Raw genomic sequence first — 18,874 nt, 5'->3', positions numbered from 1 at the left:
TCGGCCAAATTGAAGTTTTTGCAGGCCTGTAGATGCCGTAGTGGGATTCAAACCATTTTATATCGCTCCTAATTGAATTACCGTGGCTCTTTTGCAGAAACGCTAAGCACAGGTATACTTGTTGCTCTGTGGAGTTTCTTTGAACAAATTATCATTGACTTTTTGCAGCATTTTGTGCCTCTCTGCTTTCGTACGCAAAGCCTTCGTTGTAGGTCTGGTGCAACAGCAAAAAGCGGCCTTTTCCCATTAAGCCACTGGGCCTCTTGCGCAGGGTGCTTTGTGTAATTTCAGCCTGATAGGGCACATGCACGGGCAGGACAGAACAGAGTGACGCACACAAAAACCCAGCACAGCTATCAGAAGTTTGTCTGTTCTATGCTAATTCAGATCTTGCGGTCACAGGCTTGCTTTGAACAAACCATCCTTGAATTTGTCGAACGGCCACCTTAAATGTAGCCCATTAAAGACGACCCAGGTGGGACTTGAACCCACAATCTCCAGCTCCGGAGGCTGATGCCTTATCCATTAGGCCACTGGGCCTTGTCTGCTAAGCTTTGCCTTTGATCTGTAATATGACTTCAAGTGGTTTCTGCTGCTCAAACAACTACACTTTGGTATCTCGACGCCAGGTCGGGTTCCGTTTGTGGCGCCCCCCCGAAAGATTTGCTTTCGACGAGGCTCGTTGGTCTAGGGGTATGATTCTCGCTTTGGGTGCGAGAGGTCCCGGGTTCAAATCCCGGACGAGCCCAGCAGCTTCGGAACAAGCAGCCAGCTGGCTCCATCCTTTTGCAGCACTGAGCCAAACTCAAAACTGTCGTGGTTTTGAAATCCTTACTGCTGCTTGAGTTCTCATCTGTACTACAACAGAGCCAAGATTCAGCCAGATGACAAGCGGTTATTTCCTTGCACAGAACGTACTCTGAATCGCTGCCTGCCAGGGAGTGCGGCTTCCTAACGACAAACGCTTTCTATTAAAACTAGTGCCCGCCCATTCTGTTAGAGGCCAGCGTTCGGCGACTGTACAAGTGTACGCAAGTAGCCCGATGCCTTTAGCAGCCAGGCTCGTTGGTCTAGGGGTTTGATTCTTGCTTTGGGTGCGAGAGGTCCCGGGTTTAAATCCCGGACGAGCCCAGCAGTCTCAGCGGGAGCAGCCTGTTGGCTCCGTCCTTTGGAGCGCTGAGCCAAACTCAAAACTGCTGTGCTTTTGAAATCCTTAAGGCTGTTTGTCTTCATCGGTACTACAATTTAGCCAATAGTCAGCCAGATGACAAGTGTTTATTTCCTTCACAGAACATACTCACAATCGCTGCCTGCCAGGGAGTACGGCTCCCTAACGACAAACGTTTTGCATTAAAACTAGTGCCTGCCCATTCTGTTAAAGGCCAGCGTTCAGTGACTGTACAAGTGTATGCAAGTAGCCCAAATTTTCATTAATCAGGCTCGTTGGTCTAGGGGTATGATTCTCGCTTCGGGTGCGAGAGGTCCCGGGTTCAAATCCCGGACGAGCCCAGCAGTTTCAGAGCGATTCAGCCAGTTGGCTCATTCCTTTGCAGCACTGAGCCGAACTCAAAACTGTTGTGGTCTGCTCAAATCCTTGCTGCTGCTCGTGGTCATCTGTCCTATAACTTAGCCCAGATTTGATTTATTTATTTATTTAGAAAAGAGACAGAGTACATGAATCAACATTCATTAATGTAGGTGTACCCAAATTAGCCCCAAGGTTAGGTTTCATCGGTAGTGCCTTTGCCAGATGTTATTAGGCCTAAAACTAGAGAAAAGGGTAAAACATTACAACAATAATACAACCAGAACTTGTAAACAACTCTGTAAAATACAATTAAAGATATACAAACAGACGATATATATATACACAATAAAAAAAGAAAGATATATCAAAAAATAATCAAAAAAAGATTTGGTATGAGTTAAATAATACTAATTAAAATGTATATTATTGTACTATTTACTAATTACTAACTGTAATTCAGCCAGATGGCAAGTGTTTATTTCCTTGGCAGAACGTACTCAGAATCGCTGCATGCCAGGGAGTACGGCTCCCTAACGACAAACGCTTTCTATTAAAACTAGTGCCTGCTCATTCTGTTAGAAGCCAGGGTTCGGCGACTGTACAAGTGTACGCACGTAGTCTGAGACTTCATCAGCCAGGCTCGTTGGTCTAGGGGTATGATTCTCGCTTAGGGTGCGAGAGGTCCCGGGTTCAAATCCCGGACGAGCCCTCTCACCTTTAGTATGAGTTCAAGGGTTCTCTGACTCTTTTTGCTGTTGCTGCTTTTCTCTATCAACCACTTCATATCTGGCCATTTTACTGCAAGCCACATAGTACTTGACGTCACGTTCTGCAGCATCAGAGGCTGATGCATCGGCCAAATTGAAGTTTTTGCAGGCCTGTAGATGCCGTAGTGGGATTCAAACCATTTTATATCGCTCCTAATTGAATTACCGTGGCTCTTTTGCAGAAACGCTAAGCACAGGTATACTTGTTGCTCTGTGGAGTTTCTTTGAACAAATTATCATTGACTTTTTGCAGCATTTTGTGCCTCTCTGCTTTCGTACGCAAAGCCTTCGTTGTAGGTCTGGTGCAACAGCAAAAAGCGGCCTTTTCCCATTAAGCCACTGGGCCTCTTGCGCAGGGTGCTTTGTGTAATTTCAGCCTGATAGGGCACATGCACGGGCAGGACAGAACAGAGTGACGCACACAAAAACCCAGCACAGCTATCAGAAGTTTGTCTGTTCTATGCTAATTCAGATCTTGCGGTCACAGGCTTGCTTTGAACAAACCATCCTTGAATTTGTCGAACGGCCACCTTAAATGTAGCCCATTAAAGACGACCCAGGTGGGACTTGAACCCACAATCTCCAGCTCCGGAGGCTGATGCCTTATCCATTAGGCCACTGGGCCTTGTCTGCTAAGCTTTGCCTTTGATCTGTAATATGACTTCAAGTGGTTTCTGCTGCTCAAACAACTACACTTTGGTATCTCGACGCCAGGTCGGGTTCCGTTTGTGGCGCCCCCCCGAAAGATTTGCTTTCGACGAGGCTCGTTGGTCTAGGGGTATGATTCTCGCTTTGGGTGCGAGAGGTCCCGGGTTCAAATCCCGGACGAGCCCAGCAGCTTCGGAACAAGCAGCCAGCTGGCTCCATCCTTTTGCAGCACTGAGCCAAACTCAAAACTGTCGTGGTTTTGAAATCCTTACTGCTGCTTGAGTTCTCATCTGTACTACAACAGAGCCAAGATTCAGCCAGATGACAAGCGGTTATTTCCTTGCACAGAACGTACTCTGAATCGCTGCCTGCCAGGGAGTGCGGCTTCCTAACGACAAACGCTTTCTATTAAAACTAGTGCCCGCCCATTCTGTTAGAGGCCAGCGTTCGGCGACTGTACAAGTGTACGCAAGTAGCCCGATGCCTTTAGCAGCCAGGCTCGTTGGTCTAGGGGTATGATTCTTGCTTTGGGTGCGAGAGGTCCCGGGTTTAAATCCCGGACGAGCCCAGCAGTCTCAGCGGGAGCAGCCTGTTGGCTCCGTCCTTTGGAGCGCTGAGCCAAACTCAAAACTGCTGTGCTTTTGAAATCCTTAAGGCTGTTTGTCTTCATCGGTACTACAATTTAGCCAATAGTCAGCCAGATGACAAGTGTTTATTTCCTTCACAGAACATACTCACAATCGCTGCCTGCCAGGGAGTACGGCTCCCTAACGACAAACGTTTTGCATTAAAACTAGTGCCTGCCCATTCTGTTAAAGGCCAGCGTTCAGTGACTGTACAAGTGTATGCAAGTAGCCCAAATTTTCATTAATCAGGCTCGTTGGTCTAGGGGTATGATTCTCGCTTCGGGTGCGAGAGGTCCCGGGTTCAAATCCCGGACGAGCCCAGCAGTTTCAGAGCGATTCAGCCAGTTGGCTCATTCCTTTGCAGCACTGAGCCGAACTCAAAACTGTTGTGGTCTGCTCAAATCCTTGCTGCTGCTCGTGGTCATCTGTCCTATAACTTAGCCCAGATTTGATTTATTTATTTATTTAGAAAAGAGACAGAGTACATGAATCAACATTCATTAATGTAGGTGTACCCAAATTAGCCCCAAGGTTAGGTTTCATCGGTAGTGCCTTTGCCAGATGTTATTAGGCCTAAAACTAGAGAAAAGGGTAAAACATTACAACAATAATACAACCAGAACTTGTAAACAACTCTGTAAAATACAATTAAAGATATACAAACAGACGATATATATATACACAATAAAAAAAGAAAGATATATCAAAAAATAATCAAAAAAAGATTTGGTATGAGTTAAATAATACTAATTAAAATGTATATTATTGTACTATTTACTAATTACTAACTGTAATTCAGCCAGATGGCAAGTGTTTATTTCCTTGGCAGAACGTACTCAGAATCGCTGCATGCCAGGGAGTACGGCTCCCTAACGACAAACGCTTTCTATTAAAACTAGTGCCTGCTCATTCTGTTAGAAGCCAGGGTTCGGCGACTGTACAAGTGTACGCACGTAGTCTGAGACTTCATCAGCCAGGCTCGTTGGTCTAGGGGTATGATTCTCGCTTAGGGTGCGAGAGGTCCCGGGTTCAAATCCCGGACGAGCCCTCTCACCTTTAGTATGAGTTCAAGGGTTCTCTGACTCTTTTTGCTGTTGCTGCTTTTCTCTATCAACCACTTCATATCTGGCCATTTTACTGCAAGCCACATAGTACTTGACGTCACGTTCTGCAGCATCAGAGGCTGATGCATCGGCCAAATTGAAGTTTTTGCAGGCCTGTAGATGCCGTAGTGGGATTCAAACCATTTTATATCGCTCCTAATTGAATTACCGTGGCTCTTTTGCAGAAACGCTAAGCACAGGTATACTTGTTGCTCTGTGGAGTTTCTTTGAACAAATTATCATTGACTTTTTGCAGCATTTTGTGCCTCTCTGCTTTCGTACGCAAAGCCTTCGTTGTAGGTCTGGTGCAACAGCAAAAAGCGGCCTTTTCCCATTAAGCCACTGGGCCTCTTGCGCAGGGTGCTTTGTGTAATTTCAGCCTGATAGGGCACATGCACGGGCAGGACAGAACAGAGTGACGCACACAAAAACCCAGCACAGCTATCAGAAGTTTGTCTGTTCTATGCTAATTCAGATCTTGCGGTCACAGGCTTGCTTTGAACAAACCATCCTTGAATTTGTCGAACGGCCACCTTAAATGTAGCCCATTAAAGACGACCCAGGTGGGACTTGAACCCACAATCTCCAGCTCCGGAGGCTGATGCCTTATCCATTAGGCCACTGGGCCTTGTCTGCTAAGCTTTGCCTTTGATCTGTAATATGACTTCAAGTGGTTTCTGCTGCTCAAACAACTACACTTTGGTATCTCGACGCCAGGTCGGGTTCCGTTTGTGGCGCCCCCCCGAAAGATTTGCTTTCGACGAGGCTCGTTGGTCTAGGGGTATGATTCTCGCTTTGGGTGCGAGAGGTCCCGGGTTCAAATCCCGGACGAGCCCAGCAGCTTCGGAACAAGCAGCCAGCTGGCTCCATCCTTTTGCAGCACTGAGCCAAACTCAAAACTGTCGTGGTTTTGAAATCCTTACTGCTGCTTGAGTTCTCATCTGTACTACAACAGAGCCAAGATTCAGCCAGATGACAAGCGGTTATTTCCTTGCACAGAACGTACTCTGAATCGCTGCCTGCCAGGGAGTGCGGCTTCCTAACGACAAACGCTTTCTATTAAAACTAGTGCCCGCCCATTCTGTTAGAGGCCAGCGTTCGGCGACTGTACAAGTGTACGCAAGTAGCCCGATGCCTTTAGCAGCCAGGCTCGTTGGTCTAGGGGTATGATTCTTGCTTTGGGTGCGAGAGGTCCCGGGTTTAAATCCCGGACGAGCCCAGCAGTCTCAGCGGGAGCAGCCTGTTGGCTCCGTCCTTTGGAGCGCTGAGCCAAACTCAAAACTGCTGTGCTTTTGAAATCCTTAAGGCTGTTTGTCTTCATCGGTACTACAATTTAGCCAATAGTCAGCCAGATGACAAGTGTTTATTTCCTTCACAGAACATACTCACAATCGCTGCCTGCCAGGGAGTACGGCTCCCTAACGACAAACGTTTTGCATTAAAACTAGTGCCTGCCCATTCTGTTAAAGGCCAGCGTTCAGTGACTGTACAAGTGTATGCAAGTAGCCCAAATTTTCATTAATCAGGCTCGTTGGTCTAGGGGTATGATTCTCGCTTCGGGTGCGAGAGGTCCCGGGTTCAAATCCCGGACGAGCCCAGCAGTTTCAGAGCGATTCAGCCAGTTGGCTCATTCCTTTGCAGCACTGAGCCGAACTCAAAACTGTTGTGGTCTGCTCAAATCCTTGCTGCTGCTCGTGGTCATCTGTCCTATAACTTAGCCCAGATTTGATTTATTTATTTATTTAGAAAAGAGACAGAGTACATGAATCAACATTCATTAATGTAGGTGTACCCAAATTAGCCCCAAGGTTAGGTTTCATCGGTAGTGCCTTTGCCAGATGTTATTAGGCCTAAAACTAGAGAAAAGGGTAAAACATTACAACAATAATACAACCAGAACTTGTAAACAACTCTGTAAAATACAATTAAAGATATACAAACAGACGATATATATATACACAATAAAAAAAGAAAGATATATCAAAAAATAATCAAAAAAAGATTTGGTATGAGTTAAATAATACTAATTAAAATGTATATTATTGTACTATTTACTAATTACTAACTGTAATTCAGCCAGATGGCAAGTGTTTATTTCCTTGGCAGAACGTACTCAGAATCGCTGCATGCCAGGGAGTACGGCTCCCTAACGACAAACGCTTTCTATTAAAACTAGTGCCTGCTCATTCTGTTAGAAGCCAGGGTTCGGCGACTGTACAAGTGTACGCACGTAGTCTGAGACTTCATCAGCCAGGCTCGTTGGTCTAGGGGTATGATTCTCGCTTAGGGTGCGAGAGGTCCCGGGTTCAAATCCCGGACGAGCCCTCTCACCTTTAGTATGAGTTCAAGGGTTCTCTGACTCTTTTTGCTGTTGCTGCTTTTCTCTATCAACCACTTCATATCTGGCCATTTTACTGCAAGCCACATAGTACTTGACGTCACGTTCTGCAGCATCAGAGGCTGATGCATCGGCCAAATTGAAGTTTTTGCAGGCCTGTAGATGCCGTAGTGGGATTCAAACCATTTTATATCGCTCCTAATTGAATTACCGTGGCTCTTTTGCAGAAACGCTAAGCACAGGTATACTTGTTGCTCTGTGGAGTTTCTTTGAACAAATTATCATTGACTTTTTGCAGCATTTTGTGCCTCTCTGCTTTCGTACGCAAAGCCTTCGTTGTAGGTCTGGTGCAACAGCAAAAAGCGGCCTTTTCCCATTAAGCCACTGGGCCTCTTGCGCAGGGTGCTTTGTGTAATTTCAGCCTGATAGGGCACATGCACGGGCAGGACAGAACAGAGTGACGCACACAAAAACCCAGCACAGCTATCAGAAGTTTGTCTGTTCTATGCTAATTCAGATCTTGCGGTCACAGGCTTGCTTTGAACAAACCATCCTTGAATTTGTCGAACGGCCACCTTAAATGTAGCCCATTAAAGACGACCCAGGTGGGACTTGAACCCACAATCTCCAGCTCCGGAGGCTGATGCCTTATCCATTAGGCCACTGGGCCTTGTCTGCTAAGCTTTGCCTTTGATCTGTAATATGACTTCAAGTGGTTTCTGCTGCTCAAACAACTACACTTTGGTATCTCGACGCCAGGTCGGGTTCCGTTTGTGGCGCCCCCCCGAAAGATTTGCTTTCGACGAGGCTCGTTGGTCTAGGGGTATGATTCTCGCTTTGGGTGCGAGAGGTCCCGGGTTCAAATCCCGGACGAGCCCAGCAGCTTCGGAACAAGCAGCCAGCTGGCTCCATCCTTTTGCAGCACTGAGCCAAACTCAAAACTGTCGTGGTTTTGAAATCCTTACTGCTGCTTGAGTTCTCATCTGTACTACAACAGAGCCAAGATTCAGCCAGATGACAAGCGGTTATTTCCTTGCACAGAACGTACTCTGAATCGCTGCCTGCCAGGGAGTGCGGCTTCCTAACGACAAACGCTTTCTATTAAAACTAGTGCCCGCCCATTCTGTTAGAGGCCAGCGTTCGGCGACTGTACAAGTGTACGCAAGTAGCCCGATGCCTTTAGCAGCCAGGCTCGTTGGTCTAGGGGTTTGATTCTTGCTTTGGGTGCGAGAGGTCCCGGGTTTAAATCCCGGACGAGCCCAGCAGTCTCAGCGGGAGCAGCCTGTTGGCTCCGTCCTTTGGAGCGCTGAGCCAAACTCAAAACTGCTGTGCTTTTGAAATCCTTAAGGCTGTTTGTCTTCATCGGTACTACAATTTAGCCAATAGTCAGCCAGATGACAAGTGTTTATTTCCTTCACAGAACATACTCACAATCGCTGCCTGCCAGGGAGTACGGCTCCCTAACGACAAACGTTTTGCATTAAAACTAGTGCCTGCCCATTCTGTTAAAGGCCAGCGTTCAGTGACTGTACAAGTGTATGCAAGTAGCCCAAATTTTCATTAATCAGGCTCGTTGGTCTAGGGGTATGATTCTCGCTTCGGGTGCGAGAGGTCCCGGGTTCAAATCCCGGACGAGCCCAGCAGTTTCAGAGCGATTCAGCCAGTTGGCTCATTCCTTTGCAGCACTGAGCCGAACTCAAAACTGTTGTGGTCTGCTCAAATCCTTGCTGCTGCTCGTGGTCATCTGTCCTATAACTTAGCCCAGATTTGATTTATTTATTTATTTAGAAAAGAGACAGAGTACATGAATCAACATTCATTAATGTAGGTGTACCCAAATTAGCCCCAAGGTTAGGTTTCATCGGTAGTGCCTTTGCCAGATGTTATTAGGCCTAAAACTAGAGAAAAGGGTAAAACATTACAACAATAATACAACCAGAACTTGTAAACAACTCTGTAAAATACAATTAAAGATATACAAACAGACGATATATATATACACAATAAAAAAAGAAAGATATATCAAAAAATAATCAAAAAAAGATTTGGTATGAGTTAAATAATACTAATTAAAATGTATATTATTGTACTATTTACTAATTACTAACTGTAATTCAGCCAGATGGCAAGTGTTTATTTCCTTGGCAGAACGTACTCAGAATCGCTGCATGCCAGGGAGTACGGCTCCCTAACGACAAACGCTTTCTATTAAAACTAGTGCCTGCTCATTCTGTTAGAAGCCAGGGTTCGGCGACTGTACAAGTGTACGCACGTAGTCTGAGACTTCATCAGCCAGGCTCGTTGGTCTAGGGGTATGATTCTCGCTTAGGGTGCGAGAGGTCCCGGGTTCAAATCCCGGACGAGCCCTCTCACCTTTAGTATGAGTTCAAGGGTTCTCTGACTCTTTTTGCTGTTGCTGCTTTTCTCTATCAACCACTTCATATCTGGCCATTTTACTGCAAGCCACATAGTACTTGACGTCACGTTCTGCAGCATCAGAGGCTGATGCATCGGCCAAATTGAAGTTTTTGCAGGCCTGTAGATGCCGTAGTGGGATTCAAACCATTTTATATCGCTCCTAATTGAATTACCGTGGCTCTTTTGCAGAAACGCTAAGCACAGGTATACTTGTTGCTCTGTGGAGTTTCTTTGAACAAATTATCATTGACTTTTTGCAGCATTTTGTGCCTCTCTGCTTTCGTACGCAAAGCCTTCGTTGTAGGTCTGGTGCAACAGCAAAAAGCGGCCTTTTCCCATTAAGCCACTGGGCCTCTTGCGCAGGGTGCTTTGTGTAATTTCAGCCTGATAGGGCACATGCACGGGCAGGACAGAACAGAGTGACGCACACAAAAACCCAGCACAGCTATCAGAAGTTTGTCTGTTCTATGCTAATTCAGATCTTGCGGTCACAGGCTTGCTTTGAACAAACCATCCTTGAATTTGTCGAACGGCCACCTTAAATGTAGCCCATTAAAGACGACCCAGGTGGGACTTGAACCCACAATCTCCAGCTCCGGAGGCTGATGCCTTATCCATTAGGCCACTGGGCCTTGTCTGCTAAGCTTTGCCTTTGATCTGTAATATGACTTCAAGTGGTTTCTGCTGCTCAAACAACTACACTTTGGTATCTCGACGCCAGGTCGGGTTCCGTTTGTGGCGCCCCCCCGAAAGATTTGCTTTCGACGAGGCTCGTTGGTCTAGGGGTATGATTCTCGCTTTGGGTGCGAGAGGTCCCGGGTTCAAATCCCGGACGAGCCCAGCAGCTTCGGAACAAGCAGCCAGCTGGCTCCATCCTTTTGCAGCACTGAGCCAAACTCAAAACTGTCGTGGTTTTGAAATCCTTACTGCTGCTTGAGTTCTCATCTGTACTACAACAGAGCCAAGATTCAGCCAGATGACAAGCGGTTATTTCCTTGCACAGAACGTACTCTGAATCGCTGCCTGCCAGGGAGTGCGGCTTCCTAACGACAAACGCTTTCTATTAAAACTAGTGCCCGCCCATTCTGTTAGAGGCCAGCGTTCGGCGACTGTACAAGTGTACGCAAGTAGCCCGATGCCTTTAGCAGCCAGGCTCGTTGGTCTAGGGGTATGATTCTTGCTTTGGGTGCGAGAGGTCCCGGGTTTAAATCCCGGACGAGCCCAGCAGTCTCAGCGGGAGCAGCCTGTTGGCTCCGTCCTTTGGAGCGCTGAGCCAAACTCAAAACTGCTGTGCTTTTGAAATCCTTAAGGCTGTTTGTCTTCATCGGTACTACAATTTAGCCAATAGTCAGCCAGATGACAAGTGTTTATTTCCTTCACAGAACATACTCACAATCGCTGCCTGCCAGGGAGTACGGCTCCCTAACGACAAACGTTTTGCATTAAAACTAGTGCCTGCCCATTCTGTTAAAGGCCAGCGTTCAGTGACTGTACAAGTGTATGCAAGTAGCCCAAATTTTCATTAATCAGGCTCGTTGGTCTAGGGGTATGATTCTCGCTTCGGGTGCGAGAGGTCCCGGGTTCAAATCCCGGACGAGCCCAGCAGTTTCAGAGCGATTCAGCCAGTTGGCTCATTCCTTTGCAGCACTGAGCCGAACTCAAAACTGTTGTGGTCTGCTCAAATCCTTGCTGCTGCTCGTGGTCATCTGTCCTATAACTTAGCCCAGATTTGATTTATTTATTTATTTAGAAAAGAGACAGAGTACATGAATCAACATTCATTAATGTAGGTGTACCCAAATTAGCCCCAAGGTTAGGTTTCATCGGTAGTGCCTTTGCCAGATGTTATTAGGCCTAAAACTAGAGAAAAGGGTAAAACATTACAACAATAATACAACCAGAACTTGTAAACAACTCTGTAAAATACAATTAAAGATATACAAACAGACGATATATATATACACAATAAAAAAAGAAAGATATATCAAAAAATAATCAAAAAAAGATTTGGTATGAGTTAAATAATACTAATTAAAATGTATATTATTGTACTATTTACTAATTACTAACTGTAATTCAGCCAGATGGCAAGTGTTTATTTCCTTGGCAGAACGTACTCAGAATCGCTGCATGCCAGGGAGTACGGCTCCCTAACGACAAACGCTTTCTATTAAAACTAGTGCCTGCTCATTCTGTTAGAAGCCAGGGTTCGGCGACTGTACAAGTGTACGCACGTAGTCTGAGACTTCATCAGCCAGGCTCGTTGGTCTAGGGGTATGATTCTCGCTTAGGGTGCGAGAGGTCCCGGGTTCAAATCCCGGACGAGCCCTCTCACCTTTAGTATGAGTTCAAGGGTTCTCTGACTCTTTTTGCTGTTGCTGCTTTTCTCTATCAACCACTTCATATCTGGCCATTTTACTGCAAGCCACATAGTACTTGACGTCACGTTCTGCAGCATCAGAGGCTGATGCATCGGCCAAATTGAAGTTTTTGCAGGCCTGTAGATGCCGTAGTGGGATTCAAACCATTTTATATCGCTCCTAATTGAATTACCGTGGCTCTTTTGCAGAAACGCTAAGCACAGGTATACTTGTTGCTCTGTGGAGTTTCTTTGAACAAATTATCATTGACTTTTTGCAGCATTTTGTGCCTCTCTGCTTTCGTACGCAAAGCCTTCGTTGTAGGTCTGGTGCAACAGCAAAAAGCGGCCTTTTCCCATTAAGCCACTGGGCCTCTTGCGCAGGGTGCTTTGTGTAATTTCAGCCTGATAGGGCACATGCACGGGCAGGACAGAACAGAGTGACGCACACAAAAACCCAGCACAGCTATCAGAAGTTTGTCTGTTCTATGCTAATTCAGATCTTGCGGTCACAGGCTTGCTTTGAACAAACCATCCTTGAATTTGTCGAACGGCCACCTTAAATGTAGCCCATTAAAGACGACCCAGGTGGGACTTGAACCCACAATCTCCAGCTCCGGAGGCTGATACCTTATCCATTAGGCCACTGGGCCTTGTCTGCTAAGCTTTGCCTTTGATCTGTAATATGACTTCAAGTGGTTTCTGCTGCTCAAACAACTACACTTTGGTATCTCGACGCCAGGTCGGGTTCCGTTTGTGGCGCCCCCCCGAAAGATTTGCTTTCGACGAGGCTCGTTGGTCTAGGGGTATGATTCTCGCTTTGGGTGCGAGAGGTCCCGGGTTCAAATCCCGGACGAGCCCAGCAGCTTCGGAACAAGCAGCCAGCTGGCTCCATCCTTTTGCAGCACTGAGCCAAACTCAAAACTGTCGTGGTTTTGAAATCCTTACTGCTGCTTGAGTTCTCATCTGTACTACAACAGAGCCAAGATTCAGCCAGATGACAAGCGGTTATTTCCTTGCACAGAACGTACTCTGAATCGCTGCCTGCCAGGGAGTGCGGCTTCCTAACGACAAACGCTTTCTATTAAAACTAGTGCCCGCCCATTCTGTTAGAGGCCAGCGTTCGGCGACTGTACAAGTGTACGCAAGTAGCCCGATGCCTTTAGCAGCCAGGCTCGTTGGTCTAGGGGTATGATTCTTGCTTTGGGTGCGAGAGGTCCCGGGTTTAAATCCCGGACGAGCCCAGCAGTCTCAGCGGGAGCAGCCTGTTGGCTCCGTCCTTTGGAGCGCTGAGCCAAACTCAAAACTGCTGTGCTTTTGAAATCCTTAAGGCTGTTTGTCTTCATCGGTACTACAATTTAGCCAATAGTCAGCCAGATGACAAGTGTTTATTTCCTTCACAGAACATACTCACAATCGCTGCCTGCCAGGGAGTACGGCTCCCTAACGACAAACGTTTTGCATTAAAACTAGTGCCTGCCCATTCTGTTAAAGGCCAGCGTTCAGTGACTGTACAAGTGTATGCAAGTAGCCCAAATTTTCATTAATCAGGCTCGTTGGTCTAGGGGTATGATTCTCGCTTCGGGTGCGACAGGTCCCGGGTTCAAATCCCGGACGAGCCCAGCAGTTTCAGAGCGATTCAGCCAGTTGGCTCATTCCTTTGCAGCACTGAGCCGAACTCAAAACTGTTGTGGTCTGCTCAAATCCTTGCTGCTGCTCGTGGTCATCTGTCCTATAACTTAGCCCAGATTTAATTTTTTTTTTTTTTTTAGAAAAGGGACAGAGTACATGAATCAACATTCATTAATGTAGGTGTACCCAAATTAGCCCCAAGGTTAGGTTTCATCGGTAGTGCCTTTGCCAGATGTTATTAGGCCTAAAACTAGAGAAAAGGGTAAAACATTACAACAATAATACAACTAGAACTTGTAAACAACTCTGTAAAATACAATTAAAGATATACAAACAGACGATATATATATATATACACAATAAAAAAAGAAAGATATATCAAAAAATAATCAAAAAAAGATTTGGTATGAGTTAAATAATACTAATTAAAATGTATATTACTGTACTATTTACTAATTACTAACTGTAATTCAGCCAGATGGCAAGTGTTTATTTCCTTGGCAGAACGTACTCAGAATCGCTGCATGCCAGGGAGTACGGCTCCCTAACGACAAACGCTTTCTATTAAAACTAGTGCCTGCTCATTCTGTTAGAAGCCAGGGTTCGGCGACTGTACAAGTGTACGCACGTAGTCTGAGACTTCATCAGCCAGGCTCGTTGGTCTAGGGGTATGATTCTCGCTTAGGGTGCGATAGGTCCCGGGTTCAAATCCCGGATGAGCCCTCTCACCTTTAGTATGAGTTCAAGGGTTCTCTGACTCTTTTTGCTGTTGCTGCTTTTCTCTATCAACCACTTCATATCTGGCCATTTTACTGCAAGCCACATAGTACTTGACGTCACGTTCTGCAGCATCAGAGGCTGATGCATCGGCCAAATTGAAGTTTTTGCAGGCCTGTAGATGCCGTAGTGGGATTCAAACCATTTTATATCGCTCCTAATTGAATTACCGTGGCTCTTTTGCAGAAACGCTAAGCACAGGTATACTTGTTGCTCTGTGGAGTTTCTTTGAACAAATTATCATTGACTTTTTGCAGCATTTTGTGCCTCTCTGCTTTCGTACGCAAAGCCTTCGTTGTAGGTCTGGTGCAACAGCAAAAAGCGGCCTTTTCCCATTAAGCCACTGGGCCTCTTGCGCAGGTTGCTTTGTGTAATTTCAGCCTGATAGGGCACATGCACGGGCAGGACAGAACAGAGTGACGCACACAAAAACCCAGCACAGCTATCAGAAGTTTGTCTGTTCTATGCTAATTCAGATCTTGCGGTCACAGGCTTGCTTTGAACAAACCATCCTTGAATTTGTCGAACGGCCACCTTAAATGTAGCCCATTAAAGACGACCCAGGTGGGACTTGAACCCACAATCTCCAGCTCCGGAGGCTGATACCTTATCCATTAGGCCACTGGGCCTTGTCTGCTAAGCTTTGCCTTTGATCTGTAATATGACTTCAAGTGGTTTCTGCTGCTCAAACAACTACACTTTGGTATCTCGACGCCAGGTCGGGTTCCGTTTGTGGCGCCCCCCCGAAAGATTTGCTTTCGACGAGGCTCGTTGGTCTAGGGGTATGATTCTCGCTTTGGGTGCGAGAGGTCCCGGGTTCAAATCCCGGACGAGCCCAGCAGCTTCGGAACAAGCAGCCAGCTGGCTCCATCCTTTTGCAGCACTGAGCCAAACTCAAAACTGTCGTGGTTTTGAAATCCTTACTGCTGCTTGAGTTCTCATCTGTACTACAACAGAGCCAAGATTCAGCCAGATGACAAGCGGTTATTTCCTTGCACAGAACGTACTCTGAATCGCTGCCTGCCAGGGAGTGCGGCTTCCTAACGACAAACGCTTTCTATTAAAACTAGTGCCCGCCCATTCTGTTAGAGGCCAGCGTTCGGCGACTGTACAAGTGTACGCAAGTAGCCCGATGCCTTTAGCAGCCAGGCTCGTTGGTCTAGGGGTATGATTCTTGCTTTGGGTGCGAGAGGTCCCGGGTTTAAATCCCGGACGAGCCCAGCAGTCTCAGCGGGAGCAGCCTGTTGGCTCCGTCCTTTGGAGCGCTGAGCCAAACTCAAAACTGCTGTGCTTTTGAAATCCTTAAGGCTGTTTGTCTTCATCGGTACTACAATTTAGCCAATAGTCAGCCAGATGACAAGTGTTTATTTCCTTCACAGAACATACTCACAATCGCTGCCTGCCAGGGAGTACGGCTCCCTAACGACAAACGTTTTGCATTAAAACTAGTGCCTGCCCATTCTGTTAAAGGCCAGCGTTCAGTGACTGTACAAGTGTATGCAAGTAGCCCAAATTTTCATTAATCAGGCTCGTTGGTCTAGGGGTATGATTCTCGCTTCGGGTGCGACAGGTCCCGGGTTCAAATCCCGGACGAGCCCAGCAGTTTCAGAGCGATTCAGCCAGTTGGCTCATTCCTTTGCAGCACTGAGCCGAACTCAAAACTGTTGTGGTCTGCTCAAATCCTTGCTGCTGCTCGTGGTCATCTGTCCTATAACTTAGCCCAGATTTAATTTTTTTTTTTTTTTTAGAAAAGGGACAGAGTACATGAATCAACATTCATTAATGTAGGTGTACCCAAATTAGCCCCAAGGTTAGGTTTCATCGGTAGTGCCTTTGCCAGATGTTATTAGGCCTAAAACTAGAGAAAAGGGTAAAACATTACAACAATAATACAACTAGAACTTGTAAACAACTCTGTAAAATACAATTAAAGATATACAAACAGACGATATATATATATATACACAATAAAAAAAGAAAGATATATCAAAAAATAATCAAAAAAAGATTTGGTATGAGTTAAATAATACTAATTAAAATGTATATTACTGTACTATTTACTAATTACTAACTGTAATTCAGCCAGATGGCAAGTGTTTATTTCCTTGGCAGAACGTACTCAGAATCGCTGCATGCCAGGGAGTACGGCTCCCTAACGACAAACGCTTTCTATTAAAACTAGTGCCTGCTCATTCTGTTAGAAGCCAGGGTTCGGCGACTGTACAAGTGTACGCACGTAGTCTGAGACTTCATCAGCCAGGCTCGTTGGTCTAGGGGTATGATTCTCGCTTAGGGTGCGATAGGTCCCGGGTTCAAATCCCGGATGAGCCCTCTCACCTTTAGTATGAGTTCAAGGGTTCTCTGACTCTTTTTGCTGTTGCTGCTTTTCTCTATCAACCACTTCATATCTGGCCATTTTACTGCAAGCCACATAGTACTTGACGTCACGTTCTGCAGCATCAGAGGCTGATGCATCGGCCAAATTGAAGTTTTTGCAGGCCTGTAGATGCCGTAGTGGGATTCAAACCATTTTATATCGCTCCTAATTGAATTACCGTGGCTCTTTTGCAGAAACGCTAAGCACAGGTATACTTGTTGCTCTGTGGAGTTTCTTTGAACAAATTATCATTGACTTTTTGCAGCATTTTGTGCCTCTCTGCTTTCGTACGCAAAGCCTTCGTTGTAGGTCTGGTGCAACAGCAAAAAGCGGCCTTTTCCCATTAAGCCACTGGGCCTCTTGCGCAGGTTGCTTTGTGTAATTTCAGCCTGATAGGGCACATGCACGGGCAGGACAGAACAGAGTGACGCACACAAAAACCCAGCACAGCTATCAGAAGTTTGTCTGTTCTATGCTAATTCAGATCTTGCGGTCATCATGGCTACAGGTTTGCTTTGAACAAACCATCCTTGAATTTGTCGAACGGCCACCTTAAATGTAGCCCATTAATGATGCCCCAGGTGGGACTTGAACCCACAATCTCCAGCTCCGGAGGCTGATGCCTTATCCATTAGGCAACTGGGCCTTGTCTGCTAAGCTTTGCCTTTGATCTGTAATATGACTTCAAGTGGTTTCTGCTGCTCAAACAACTACACTTTGGTATCTCGACGCCAGGTCGGGTTCCGTTTGTGGCGCCCCCCCGAAAGATTTGCTTTCGGCGAGGCTCGTTGGTCTAGGGGTATGATTCTCGCTTTGGGTGCGAGAGGTCCCGGGTTCAAATCCCGGACGAGCCCAGCAACTTCGGAACAAGCAGCCAGCTGGCTCCATCCTTTTGCAGCACTGAGCCAAACTCAAAACTGTCGTGGTTTTGAAATCCTTACTGCTGCTTGAGTTCTCATCTGTACTACAACAGAGCCAAGATTCAGCCAGATGACAAGCGGTAATTTCCTTGCACAGAACGTACTCTGAATCGCTGCCTGCCAGGGAGTGCGGCTTCCTAACGACAAACGCTTTCTATTAAAACTAGTGCCCGCCCATTCTGTTAGAGGCCAGCGTTCGGCGACTGTACAAGTGTACGCAAGTAGCCCGATGCCTTTAGCAGCCAGGCTCGTTGGTCTAGGGGTATGATTCTCGCTTTGGGTGCGAGAGGTCCCGGGTTTAAATCCCGGACGAGCCCAGCAGTCTCAGCAGGAGCAACCTGTTGGCTCCGTCCTTTGGAGCGCTGAGCCAAACTCAAAACTGCTGTGCTTTTGAAATCCTTAAGGCTGTTTGTCTTCATCGGTACTACAATTTAGCCAATAGTCAGCCAGATGACAAGTGTTTATTTCCTTCACAGAACATACTCACAATCGCTGCCTGCCAGGGAGTACGGCTCCCTAACGACAAACGTTTTGCATTAAAACTAGTGCCTGCCCATTCTGTTAAAGGCCAGCGTTCAGTGACTGTACAAGTGTATGCAAGTAGCCCAAATTTTCATTAATCAGGCTCGTTGGTCTAGGGGTATGATTCTCGCTTTGGGTGCAAGAGGTCCCGGGTTCAAATCCCGGACGAGCCCAGCAGTTTCAGAGCGATTCAGCCAGTTGGCTCATTCCTTTGCAGCACTGAGCCGAACTCAAAACTGTTGTGGTCTGCTCAAATCCTTGCTGCTGCTCGTGGTCATCTGTCCTATAACTTAGCCCAGATTTGATTTATTTATTTATTTAGAAAAGGGACAGAGTACATGAATCAACATTCATTAATGTAGGTGTACCCAAATTAGCCCCAAGGTTAGGTTTCATCGGTAGTGCCTTTGCCAGATGTTATTAGGCCTAAAACTAGAGAAAAGGGTAAAACATTACAACAATAATACAACCAGAACTTGTAAACAACTCTGTAAAATACAATTAAAGATATACAAACAGACGATATATATATACACAATAAAAAAAGAAAGATATATCAAAAAATAATCAAAAAAAGATTTGGTATGAGTTAAATAATACTAATTAAAATGTATATTATTGTACTATTTACTAATTACTAACTGTAATTCAGCCAGATGGCAAGTGTTTATTTCCTTGGCAGAACGTACTCAGAATCGCTGCATGCCAGGGAGTACGGCTCCCTAACGACAAACGCTTTCTATTAAAACTAGTGCCTGCTCATTCTGTTAGAAGCCAGGGTTCGGCGACTGTACAAGTGTACGCACGTAGTCTGAGACTTCATCAGCCAGGCTCGTTGGTCTAGGGGTATGATTCTCGC

The 18,874-nt window shown here is 46.1% G+C and overlaps 38 non-coding genes across 38 annotated transcripts in view; 30 read left to right on the top strand and 8 right to left on the bottom strand.

Moving 5' to 3' along the window:
• Positions 1 to 467: 467 nt before the first annotated feature.
• trnar-ccg (transfer RNA arginine (anticodon CCG)) lies at positions 468 to 540 on the bottom strand. The gene has a single exon. It is a non-coding gene; the product is annotated as a tRNA-Arg (tRNA).
• A 136-nt stretch (positions 541 to 676) lies between these two features.
• On the top strand, positions 677 to 748 carry trnap-ugg (transfer RNA proline (anticodon UGG)). Its single transcript has one exon. It is a non-coding gene; the product is annotated as a tRNA-Pro (tRNA).
• Positions 749 to 1,059: 311 nt separating this feature from the next.
• trnap-ugg (transfer RNA proline (anticodon UGG)) lies at positions 1,060 to 1,131 on the top strand. The gene has a single exon. It is a non-coding gene; the product is annotated as a tRNA-Pro (tRNA).
• A 306-nt stretch (positions 1,132 to 1,437) lies between these two features.
• Positions 1,438 to 1,509, top strand: trnap-cgg (transfer RNA proline (anticodon CGG)). Its single transcript has one exon. It is a non-coding gene; the product is annotated as a tRNA-Pro (tRNA).
• Positions 1,510 to 2,165: 656 nt separating this feature from the next.
• On the top strand, positions 2,166 to 2,237 carry trnap-agg (transfer RNA proline (anticodon AGG)). The gene has a single exon. It is a non-coding gene; the product is annotated as a tRNA-Pro (tRNA).
• A 610-nt stretch (positions 2,238 to 2,847) lies between these two features.
• On the bottom strand, positions 2,848 to 2,920 carry trnar-ccg (transfer RNA arginine (anticodon CCG)). Its single transcript has one exon. It is a non-coding gene; the product is annotated as a tRNA-Arg (tRNA).
• A 136-nt stretch (positions 2,921 to 3,056) lies between these two features.
• Positions 3,057 to 3,128, top strand: trnap-ugg (transfer RNA proline (anticodon UGG)). The gene has a single exon. It is a non-coding gene; the product is annotated as a tRNA-Pro (tRNA).
• Positions 3,129 to 3,439: 311 nt separating this feature from the next.
• On the top strand, positions 3,440 to 3,511 carry trnap-ugg (transfer RNA proline (anticodon UGG)). Its single transcript has one exon. It is a non-coding gene; the product is annotated as a tRNA-Pro (tRNA).
• Positions 3,512 to 3,817: 306 nt separating this feature from the next.
• Positions 3,818 to 3,889, top strand: trnap-cgg (transfer RNA proline (anticodon CGG)). Its single transcript has one exon. It is a non-coding gene; the product is annotated as a tRNA-Pro (tRNA).
• Positions 3,890 to 4,545: 656 nt separating this feature from the next.
• Positions 4,546 to 4,617, top strand: trnap-agg (transfer RNA proline (anticodon AGG)). The gene has a single exon. It is a non-coding gene; the product is annotated as a tRNA-Pro (tRNA).
• A 610-nt stretch (positions 4,618 to 5,227) lies between these two features.
• trnar-ccg (transfer RNA arginine (anticodon CCG)) lies at positions 5,228 to 5,300 on the bottom strand. The gene has a single exon. It is a non-coding gene; the product is annotated as a tRNA-Arg (tRNA).
• Positions 5,301 to 5,436: 136 nt separating this feature from the next.
• On the top strand, positions 5,437 to 5,508 carry trnap-ugg (transfer RNA proline (anticodon UGG)). Its single transcript has one exon. It is a non-coding gene; the product is annotated as a tRNA-Pro (tRNA).
• A 311-nt stretch (positions 5,509 to 5,819) lies between these two features.
• On the top strand, positions 5,820 to 5,891 carry trnap-ugg (transfer RNA proline (anticodon UGG)). Its single transcript has one exon. It is a non-coding gene; the product is annotated as a tRNA-Pro (tRNA).
• Positions 5,892 to 6,197: 306 nt separating this feature from the next.
• On the top strand, positions 6,198 to 6,269 carry trnap-cgg (transfer RNA proline (anticodon CGG)). The gene has a single exon. It is a non-coding gene; the product is annotated as a tRNA-Pro (tRNA).
• Positions 6,270 to 6,925: 656 nt separating this feature from the next.
• Positions 6,926 to 6,997, top strand: trnap-agg (transfer RNA proline (anticodon AGG)). The gene has a single exon. It is a non-coding gene; the product is annotated as a tRNA-Pro (tRNA).
• A 610-nt stretch (positions 6,998 to 7,607) lies between these two features.
• On the bottom strand, positions 7,608 to 7,680 carry trnar-ccg (transfer RNA arginine (anticodon CCG)). The gene has a single exon. It is a non-coding gene; the product is annotated as a tRNA-Arg (tRNA).
• Positions 7,681 to 7,816: 136 nt separating this feature from the next.
• Positions 7,817 to 7,888, top strand: trnap-ugg (transfer RNA proline (anticodon UGG)). The gene has a single exon. It is a non-coding gene; the product is annotated as a tRNA-Pro (tRNA).
• Positions 7,889 to 8,199: 311 nt separating this feature from the next.
• On the top strand, positions 8,200 to 8,271 carry trnap-ugg (transfer RNA proline (anticodon UGG)). The gene has a single exon. It is a non-coding gene; the product is annotated as a tRNA-Pro (tRNA).
• Positions 8,272 to 8,577: 306 nt separating this feature from the next.
• On the top strand, positions 8,578 to 8,649 carry trnap-cgg (transfer RNA proline (anticodon CGG)). The gene has a single exon. It is a non-coding gene; the product is annotated as a tRNA-Pro (tRNA).
• Positions 8,650 to 9,305: 656 nt separating this feature from the next.
• trnap-agg (transfer RNA proline (anticodon AGG)) lies at positions 9,306 to 9,377 on the top strand. The gene has a single exon. It is a non-coding gene; the product is annotated as a tRNA-Pro (tRNA).
• Positions 9,378 to 9,987: 610 nt separating this feature from the next.
• trnar-ccg (transfer RNA arginine (anticodon CCG)) lies at positions 9,988 to 10,060 on the bottom strand. The gene has a single exon. It is a non-coding gene; the product is annotated as a tRNA-Arg (tRNA).
• A 136-nt stretch (positions 10,061 to 10,196) lies between these two features.
• trnap-ugg (transfer RNA proline (anticodon UGG)) lies at positions 10,197 to 10,268 on the top strand. Its single transcript has one exon. It is a non-coding gene; the product is annotated as a tRNA-Pro (tRNA).
• Positions 10,269 to 10,579: 311 nt separating this feature from the next.
• Positions 10,580 to 10,651, top strand: trnap-ugg (transfer RNA proline (anticodon UGG)). Its single transcript has one exon. It is a non-coding gene; the product is annotated as a tRNA-Pro (tRNA).
• A 306-nt stretch (positions 10,652 to 10,957) lies between these two features.
• On the top strand, positions 10,958 to 11,029 carry trnap-cgg (transfer RNA proline (anticodon CGG)). The gene has a single exon. It is a non-coding gene; the product is annotated as a tRNA-Pro (tRNA).
• Positions 11,030 to 11,685: 656 nt separating this feature from the next.
• trnap-agg (transfer RNA proline (anticodon AGG)) lies at positions 11,686 to 11,757 on the top strand. The gene has a single exon. It is a non-coding gene; the product is annotated as a tRNA-Pro (tRNA).
• Positions 11,758 to 12,367: 610 nt separating this feature from the next.
• Positions 12,368 to 12,440, bottom strand: trnar-ccg (transfer RNA arginine (anticodon CCG)). The gene has a single exon. It is a non-coding gene; the product is annotated as a tRNA-Arg (tRNA).
• A 136-nt stretch (positions 12,441 to 12,576) lies between these two features.
• Positions 12,577 to 12,648, top strand: trnap-ugg (transfer RNA proline (anticodon UGG)). Its single transcript has one exon. It is a non-coding gene; the product is annotated as a tRNA-Pro (tRNA).
• A 311-nt stretch (positions 12,649 to 12,959) lies between these two features.
• trnap-ugg (transfer RNA proline (anticodon UGG)) lies at positions 12,960 to 13,031 on the top strand. Its single transcript has one exon. It is a non-coding gene; the product is annotated as a tRNA-Pro (tRNA).
• A 306-nt stretch (positions 13,032 to 13,337) lies between these two features.
• Positions 13,338 to 13,409, top strand: trnap-cgg (transfer RNA proline (anticodon CGG)). The gene has a single exon. It is a non-coding gene; the product is annotated as a tRNA-Pro (tRNA).
• A 1,343-nt stretch (positions 13,410 to 14,752) lies between these two features.
• On the bottom strand, positions 14,753 to 14,825 carry trnar-ccg (transfer RNA arginine (anticodon CCG)). The gene has a single exon. It is a non-coding gene; the product is annotated as a tRNA-Arg (tRNA).
• A 136-nt stretch (positions 14,826 to 14,961) lies between these two features.
• trnap-ugg (transfer RNA proline (anticodon UGG)) lies at positions 14,962 to 15,033 on the top strand. The gene has a single exon. It is a non-coding gene; the product is annotated as a tRNA-Pro (tRNA).
• A 311-nt stretch (positions 15,034 to 15,344) lies between these two features.
• On the top strand, positions 15,345 to 15,416 carry trnap-ugg (transfer RNA proline (anticodon UGG)). The gene has a single exon. It is a non-coding gene; the product is annotated as a tRNA-Pro (tRNA).
• Positions 15,417 to 15,722: 306 nt separating this feature from the next.
• trnap-cgg (transfer RNA proline (anticodon CGG)) lies at positions 15,723 to 15,794 on the top strand. The gene has a single exon. It is a non-coding gene; the product is annotated as a tRNA-Pro (tRNA).
• A 1,352-nt stretch (positions 15,795 to 17,146) lies between these two features.
• Positions 17,147 to 17,219, bottom strand: trnar-ccg (transfer RNA arginine (anticodon CCG)). The gene has a single exon. It is a non-coding gene; the product is annotated as a tRNA-Arg (tRNA).
• A 136-nt stretch (positions 17,220 to 17,355) lies between these two features.
• Positions 17,356 to 17,427, top strand: trnap-ugg (transfer RNA proline (anticodon UGG)). The gene has a single exon. It is a non-coding gene; the product is annotated as a tRNA-Pro (tRNA).
• Positions 17,428 to 17,738: 311 nt separating this feature from the next.
• On the top strand, positions 17,739 to 17,810 carry trnap-ugg (transfer RNA proline (anticodon UGG)). Its single transcript has one exon. It is a non-coding gene; the product is annotated as a tRNA-Pro (tRNA).
• Positions 17,811 to 18,116: 306 nt separating this feature from the next.
• trnap-ugg (transfer RNA proline (anticodon UGG)) lies at positions 18,117 to 18,188 on the top strand. The gene has a single exon. It is a non-coding gene; the product is annotated as a tRNA-Pro (tRNA).
• A 656-nt stretch (positions 18,189 to 18,844) lies between these two features.
• trnap-agg (transfer RNA proline (anticodon AGG)) overlaps positions 18,845 to 18,874 on the top strand; it is a 72-nt gene continuing 42 nt past the window's right edge. The window contains exon 1 of the tRNA in view: positions 18,845 to 18,874. This exon is cut by the window's right edge and continues 42 nt beyond it. This is a non-coding gene — a tRNA (tRNA-Pro).

The sequence above is a fragment of the Rhinichthys klamathensis genome, unplaced genomic scaffold (genome assembly GCF_029890125.1).
Source record: "Rhinichthys klamathensis goyatoka isolate OS25496 unplaced genomic scaffold, OSU_Roscu_1.1 h1tg000223l_1, whole genome shotgun sequence".
NCBI classification, from domain to species: domain Eukaryota; kingdom Metazoa; phylum Chordata; class Actinopteri; order Cypriniformes; family Leuciscidae; genus Rhinichthys; species Rhinichthys klamathensis.
Note: the sequence above shows the minus strand (reverse complement) of the source record. Positions and strands in the feature narration are given on the sequence as shown.